We start from the raw sequence: 7,488 nt of genomic DNA on the forward strand, positions 1-7,488 counted from the left end.
TGTTGGGCCTTGGCGGGGGCACGGTGTCTGGGTGACCCCTGGGGCATTGGGCTTTGCGACCCCCACCCACCCCGAGTCCTCCACCTTCCCCGGGGGACGAGGCGCCCGGGGGCGGCAGGGGGCGCTGTCTGCCTGCAGGGAGCGCGGAATGTCCGGCGGGCCTTTCGCAGCGCCGAGGCCGGACCACCCAGACTTGACCTTCTGCGAGGGCGGGAGGAGAGCCTGCACCCGAACGGAGTGAAAACAGTTGGCCCGGTCAGCACCCAGGGGCGAGGATCTAAATGCGGAATCCAGGAGGCGTAGACTACTGATGACCACTCTAGAAAAGTGGACCCACCCCTAAAAAGTCTCCCCTGGCCAGGGAAGTCGCACGCCAGGCACGGACGGGGTTCGAACCCGTGATCTTCGGTTTACGAGACCGACGCCTTACCACTTGGCCACCGCGCCTGCGTTGGAACGGCGGCTCAGCGAGCCTCTATGCTGGCGTCGCTCCCTGAGCTCGCCCCGCGGGCACGAGCACGAACGCGAGCGCGCCCTCCCGGCCCGCGGCCCCGCCCCCTCAGCGCCGGCGGGGCGGGGCTCCAGCGGGCGCGCCGGCCGCTCCCCGCGGACTCTGGGTGGCCGGCCCGGCCTGGGGTCCCCCGGCCGCCACGTGCCCGGGCAGGGTCCCCGGAATCCCCCTTGGCCTCGGCAGGAGGGGTGCTGGAACTCGGGAGCGGGCGGACCTTGCGGGCGTCTCAGATCCTGGGGTTCGAATCCCAGCTCCGCCAGAGATACCCCGCGACCTTAGACGACCTGACTGGGAGCCTCAGTTTCCCCTCTAGGGTGAGGCACCCAGGAAGCGGGGGAATGGTGGCAGTTCTCGTTACTAGCCCGACCCCTGGACGGCCCACGGCTGCTCTGCCCGGAGCAGACGCACAGCAAGGGTTGTTGGATAAATGCGTGAGTTTTCTGAAATACAAAGCCCCAAAAAGCTCCTCTTCTCCCAAATTGCCACTGTTTAGCCTAGAGTGTCCCCAGACCAGCAGCATCACCTGGGAGCTGGGTAGACATGCGGCTTCTCCGGTCACCGCAGACCGGCCGGATTAGCCCTGCTGCTGGAGCCCAGCGATCCGGGTGTTAAGACGTCCTGCAGGAGATGCTGATGCGCGGGAAAGGCCGGGCCCCGCTGCTCTAGCCGATTGATAGGCGCGTTCACGTTTATATATTCAGACGTGCCCTTTTATTTTCATCCAGATGGACTGAGTTTACAGTTCTCTGCACTTTGACTTTTCATGAATTAATGTATGACGTGTTAACTAATACAATGGCTTGTAGTACATAATACAATATAATCACAATAAATAGCATATATTATTTAATAAATGTGATTAACAATTTTTATTATTCATTAATGTGATGTATAATATTTCAATATTGTATAGTAAATTATATATACTGCCGTATATGCTATAATATGGTCATTATGCATGGATGGGTTACCTTATTCTCTTTGATAGCTGCATGGTTTCCCATCCAGTGGTTGTATCACAACTGATTTAATCAGTTTCTGGGCGTTAGGGCTGGGGTTGTCTGCAGCTTTTTTGCTGCACAGAACGTTCTGCTACATGCATGCGTCTTTGACTCCTGGTACCAGAGCTGGTTGTAGGGTATATGGAGCCATATATTAAGAACGTCCACAGCCCACCATGCAAGTGTGCAGGTAAATAGGGAAATTTAAAAATACCAGGAAGCTATGTTCACCAAGTTGCTTTAAATGTCAAGGTTTGGGCAGATGATGGAACATTTACCCCCAGACACTGGGACAGGAACCATGAGATGCTGCCCCTGGAGTGCTAGAGATGTTTGTGCAAACCTCATTGCAGCCCCCTAATTAGAAAAAAAAAAATTGAAGAACATTTTCGGAATTAAAACATGGATTACTGAGCATTGCTTCTGACTAGTTGATGATAAAATTGGTCCCATTGTCCTCCTCCTTTTTGCGGTGTTCATTGAGTTGTTGGAATTATTGTGCAGAGGTGACAGGGGCTTATAAAAAGTGAAAAGAAATTAGCAAATGAGAGAAAATCACATGAGAGCTGGGAATCATTCCAACAGGTGCTTTTTCCAGCTTTGTCTTCTGAGGGAAGGGAGGGAGTTGAATGATAGGGGTTCACCAGTACCTTATGGGCAGGTGGGATGCCCCAGGTATCCAGGGTCGGGGGGGGGCCCCAAGAGAGGATGGCCCCCTGACCTTCTGTGAGTCCCAAAGTAGAGGACATAGGTGCTGGGTGGTCTGACCCTGCTTATCTCACAGGTGTAAGAAGCCCTGAGAGGCCACAGATCTTGGACACCTGGATGGAGGATCTGTCTGTCCTGGCCCCAGCGTCTTAGAGGGGCGCCTGCATGACGTAGGTTCTCAAAAAGTGTTGTGGAAGGAATTAACATGTGGGATTCCTTTCATGTGGTGCTCCACGTGGTTCTGGGGCACCTCCTTGGCCGGTGCCCTCCAACCACAGTGCCAGGACAGTCCTGGCACTAAACTTCCCATAAGCCCTTCCCTGATCAAGCAGAAACTTTCAACTTCTCAGTGATAAGGAGTTGTCCATTATTCACCCTTATGGAGAGAACTTCAGTCCAGCAAATGCTTGCTGTGCCCTTGCAGAGTCCCCCAGGGCAGGTGGGTCCTGGTGGAATTGGGACCCGCTCCCAGGCCCCCCAAATGGTAGGGCGAGAAACCAGGGCTGGCTGAAGCCGACGGTGCTTTGAGGAGCCTGGGAAGGCGACGTTTTAAGTGAGAAATTGTCAAATGGATCTGGCGACAAAGCCAGGTGACATGATGGAACACTTTTGATCTTTTTGTTTCATCTGTATAATTAGGTTGCCTAGGTCTGAATAATTTATAAGCATCTGTATTTCTTTTGTGTTGAAACTTAGTCACTTTTTCCATTTTAGAAATATATTCGTTTTAAGTCTTTTTTTTCCTGCAGCTCTTTCTCTGTGCCTGGCCCCAAAGCAGGAATTCTTAACCTGGGGCCCATGCACTCAAGACCAGGAAATCTGTGAATTCCCCAAAAGAATGTGTAAAATGTGTGTGTGTTTCTGGGAATGGGCTGTCACAATTTTTATCAGGTTTTCAAAAAGGCCTCCCAGAGGTCATAGAAGGCTTCAAGCCTTTTTAGTTCCTCCTTCCCCTTCCTATAGTTTGAGATTCACACAGCCCCCACTGGGGTGCAGTAGCTGTCTAAAGTTGTTTAACCATAGCTGAGGTTGCTTGCAAAAATGACGATGTCTCCCTCAGGACACGCCCCCCTTCCAGGGACGACGCCTGGGGCAGCCAGCGCCTCCATCCTGCTGCCCCTGCCGGCTGCCCTCCCCAGAGCAAGGACTGCATCATTTTAGAAGCACCGCACAGGCTGGGAGGGGCGTTCACCTGCCTTGTCTCAGTGGAGCCTTGGTTGTGGCCTGGCCCCGCTTCCCCCTGGGACCTGCACATCCAGGAAGACGCAGGCTGACTCCGGAGGTCTGCGTGGAGCCAGGATTCTGCTTTTCACACCACCTCCCAGGTCATGCTGATGCTGCTAGTCCTGGCTCTCGCTTTGAGCTTCACTGCTCTAAAGCATTCTTGGAGAAACTCATTTGCATGAGGAAAAGGAAAAAAAAAGCGCTTAGGCTTAGATATTTATGTCACCTGAGGTAATGACAGCAGGCTTTTTGCTAAAATAACCTAAATCAAGACTTTACCTAAGGAAAGCTCGCTTAGCTACGCATAGCCCGGCAGCCACTGCGTTGTTAGTGATGGCTGATTCAGAACCCAGGACCAGAGCCTGCGGACACAGCCCCCTTTCACTGCTTTCTCTGAAAGAGTCAACGACGCTTGGTGAGGCCAGGCCTGTTGTATGAACCTGTGAACTAAGCAGGTGTAGGACACGGGAAGTAGGGGGCCTGGGGCCATTGTACATTTCCCACCAGAAATACTTCACATCTTTTCACATCCTGACTTTTTAATTTTAGCTATTCTAGTGGGTATGTGGTATTATCTCCTTTTAATTTGCATTTCTCTGGTGACTAATGATGTTAAGCACCTTTTCATGTACTTGTTAGCCATTTGTCACATCTTTTGTGAAGTGTCAGCTCAAATCTTTTGCCCATTTTTATAGCATGTTTGGCTTTCTATGATTGAATTATTAGAGTTTGTTGTATATTCTGGGTACAAGTCTTCTGTCAGATATATGTATTGTGGATTTTTTCTCCTCATCTGTGGCTTGCCTTTTCATGTTCTTAATGGTGTCTTGCAAAGTGCAGACGTTTTTAATTTTGATGAAGTCCAGTTTATCAATGTTTTTCTTTTATGCTTCACGCTTTTTGTGTCCTAAGAAATCTTTGTCTACGTAGGTCACAAAGGTTTTCTCCTAGAGTTTTTATCATTTTAGCATTTGCATTTAGACCTGTGATCCATTTCGAGTTAATTTTGGTGTATGGCGTGAGGTAGGGCTTGGTGTTCATTTTTTCCTATGTGGATATCCAGCACCATTTGCCTAAATAATTATCTTCTCCTCCTGGAATTGCCATGATACTTTCGTTAAAATTCAGTTGACTGTATGTGTGGTCTGTTCCTGGTGTTTGTGTTGTGTTCCATTGATCTGTATGTCCATCTTTATGCCAGTTACCACACAGTCTTGATTATTGTATTTTTGGTGTATACTGAAATCAGGTATTGTAAATCCTCCCATTTTGTTCTTTTGTTACAAAATCGTTTTGCCCATTCTAGTCCTTTGCATTTCCATATAATTTTTAGAATCAGCTCATCAGTTTCTACAAAGTGTCTGCCAGGATTTTGACTGAGATTGCATTGACTCTATGGATGAATTTGGGGGAAATTGATGTCCTAACACTATTGAGTTCTCCTATCCATGAATATTTCAATTGTTTGTTGCTGGTACCTCTGAGTCTTAGATTCTAAATTCATTTCTCTGACATTTCATTATGTGAGTTTCCTGTGATTTTCAGTGTAAGAGTAGCTCGAATGTTTGTGGCGACTGTGTTCACCCCCTTTCGGCACTCCATCCAGGCACAAATCCCCGCCACATGCAGGAATTGTGTGGGCCCCTCCAGGACGCCCCACCACGAGGAGTGAAGCAACGTGTGTTGCCTGTGTAACCGCTGCGACAAAATCCAGAAGAAGCAAAGGTCTCTCAGCTTGGAGAGGGAGGCGATTATTGTTTCAACACCCTTAACAAATAATGTCAAGCATACACAAAATGTCGTAAAGATGAAAAGTAAATTTTTCTGCAGAAGAATTATACTTATACAGAATGCTCTGGTGTCACCTCATCAAATCAATCTCAGAACCTCTAACCTTGGAAAAGTATGTTTCCACTGGTTCATTCCAGAGCCAGAATAAGATCAGGTTGGCAGCTCCGAATAATAAAAAGTTTCGTTCCTTCTTTTTTCCCTTTTGTTTTTCCAGATAAGCTCTAAAAAAGTCAACCAGATGATCTGAGGTACAAACAGTACCATGCAGAGTTGACGATGGTTTTATGTATATAAAAAGCAGTAGACAGTAACAGAGAATAAAATTGCTGTTTCTCTTATTATTCATTCTGTATTTAGCAGAGGACTCCTACCCTGCCAGCTCTTACATCCCTCCTCCCTCTCCCTCCCCCTTCTTGAGGTGAGCACTATTATGACTTTATTTTGGATCTTTCCATATCTTTTTCTTGGCTTTGGTGTTGATATGCATTTATACATGGGAAATGTACTGTTTTGGGTTGGATTTTTCTCCCCACAAATGGTATCATATTGTACATTTTTGTTTATTTTGCTTTTTAGTTTTTTTTGCTGAGGAAGATTTGCCCTGAGCTAACATCTGTTGCCAGTCTTCCTCTATTTTGTTTGTGGGTCGCCCCTATAGCATGGCCACTGACAAGTGGTGTAGGTCCGTGCCTGGGAACCAAACCCGGGCCTCCAAAGTGGTGTGTGCCAAATTTAACCACTAGGCCACCAGGGCTGGCCCTGTACATGTTTTTTTAACATGTCCCTTTTTAACTCTACAAAGCATCGGAGGTCCAGCCGTATCCTTCGCTATGACTCTAGCTCGTTTCTTTTAACTGCTCTGTTCTAGTCTGCTGGGTGACTGTACCACAGTTTTAATAATTCCCCTGTTGCTGGCCACCTAGGTTGTGTCCAATTTTTCTTCATGACAAACAGCTGCTCTTGAATCTTTGCATGTACCTCCCTATGCACACGTGTGGAGGATTCTTTAACATAGATGTCAGGGTATTGCTTTCCTAAGATAACTTTGCTGTCGTACTTTAGCAGCCTTAAGCAGACAGTTCTGCAAATATCTGCTTGCTGGTGAGTGAGCAGCCATCTGTGCCACTGTGCTACAGATGAGCCTCTCACTTTTAACTTGGTGTGGATTTGGTTGGGAGGAAGCAAAAATAATCAGCCACACACATTGTTTGACGGCATGGCTGAGGTCTACCCAGCTGGTTGCAACATGTGTTATGGGCGTGAGTGTGTTGGTATCAAATGGAACAAATTCCTTTGGTTCTTTTCTGTATTATGAGCTTGTAAGAAACAATATGTGAATGTCCCAAATTGGTTCCCTCACATATGTCGCCACTTTCTACAAAGTAGAACCAGTATCTTACATGAACAATGCAAGCAAGGTATGTGTTTCTCAATGCAGCGAAGAATCACTTATTTTCCTTTAGGTTAATTAATATTATATAATATTTTAAAAACTCAAACTTTTACTCATATTAACCAGGAAGTCATTTTGATAGATAGATAGTGACCTTTTTCTAGGCCTTGTATTTTAAGATCATGGTTACATAAATGACACTTGGTCTTCTGGGTTGCAATTTTTTTTTTAACCAGTGCAAAGTTTCGGTGAATTTATGCTTGCTATTGGGCCATCTTCCACATATACGCCCCTCCCTTTTTAAATCCAGGAGTTGGAGCAGTATATACATGGTTAAAGATGAAATATACATTATGAAGTTGAGCGACTATTTAAAAATGTCATCTCCCGTTACCAGTCGCCAATTATCATATCCCCAGCTTTTGGCGTGGGAGGTGATTATTCCCAGGGCTCTTCTTGGCAACATGAAAAGATAAATGGGTGGAAGGAAATGAGAGCAAATGTGATGATAAATTTACTTACAGAGAAGAACATACCTTTTGCATTTTTCCCTCGTGACTTTGCTTTAATGCTGTGAAACCGTAAATGTACATGTCAAACAGGTGTAAAAATGTCGAGCATGAAACATGACTTTTTCTTTATGCATTACAGACACGTTAGAATTTCTTTCACGGAAACATGGTACGATTTTATCAGAAACATCTTCTTGTTCTCTCTCATTTCACGGTTCTTAGCAAGCTGTCACTGTGTTTTCTGGTGACACTTCCTGTCTCCGTGGCTGCTTGTTGGATGTGAGCTCCACGCCCTGGAAGTGTGAATGGTTCCTCTGGTGTTTGCCTCTGTGCGTTTGCCAGTTGTCA

General features: G+C 46.8%; 1 non-coding gene across 1 annotated transcript; it reads right to left on the reverse strand.

Annotated features, from left to right (window-relative positions):
- Nucleotides 1–375: 375 nt before the first annotated feature.
- On the reverse strand, nt 376–447 carry TRNAT-CGU (transfer RNA threonine (anticodon CGU)). The gene has a single exon. It is a non-coding gene; the product is annotated as a tRNA-Thr (tRNA).
- Nucleotides 448–7,488: the final 7,041 nt, after the last annotated feature.

This window comes from Diceros bicornis, chromosome 26 (genome assembly GCF_020826845.1).
Source record: "Diceros bicornis minor isolate mBicDic1 chromosome 26, mDicBic1.mat.cur, whole genome shotgun sequence".
Taxonomy (NCBI): domain Eukaryota; kingdom Metazoa; phylum Chordata; class Mammalia; order Perissodactyla; family Rhinocerotidae; genus Diceros; species Diceros bicornis.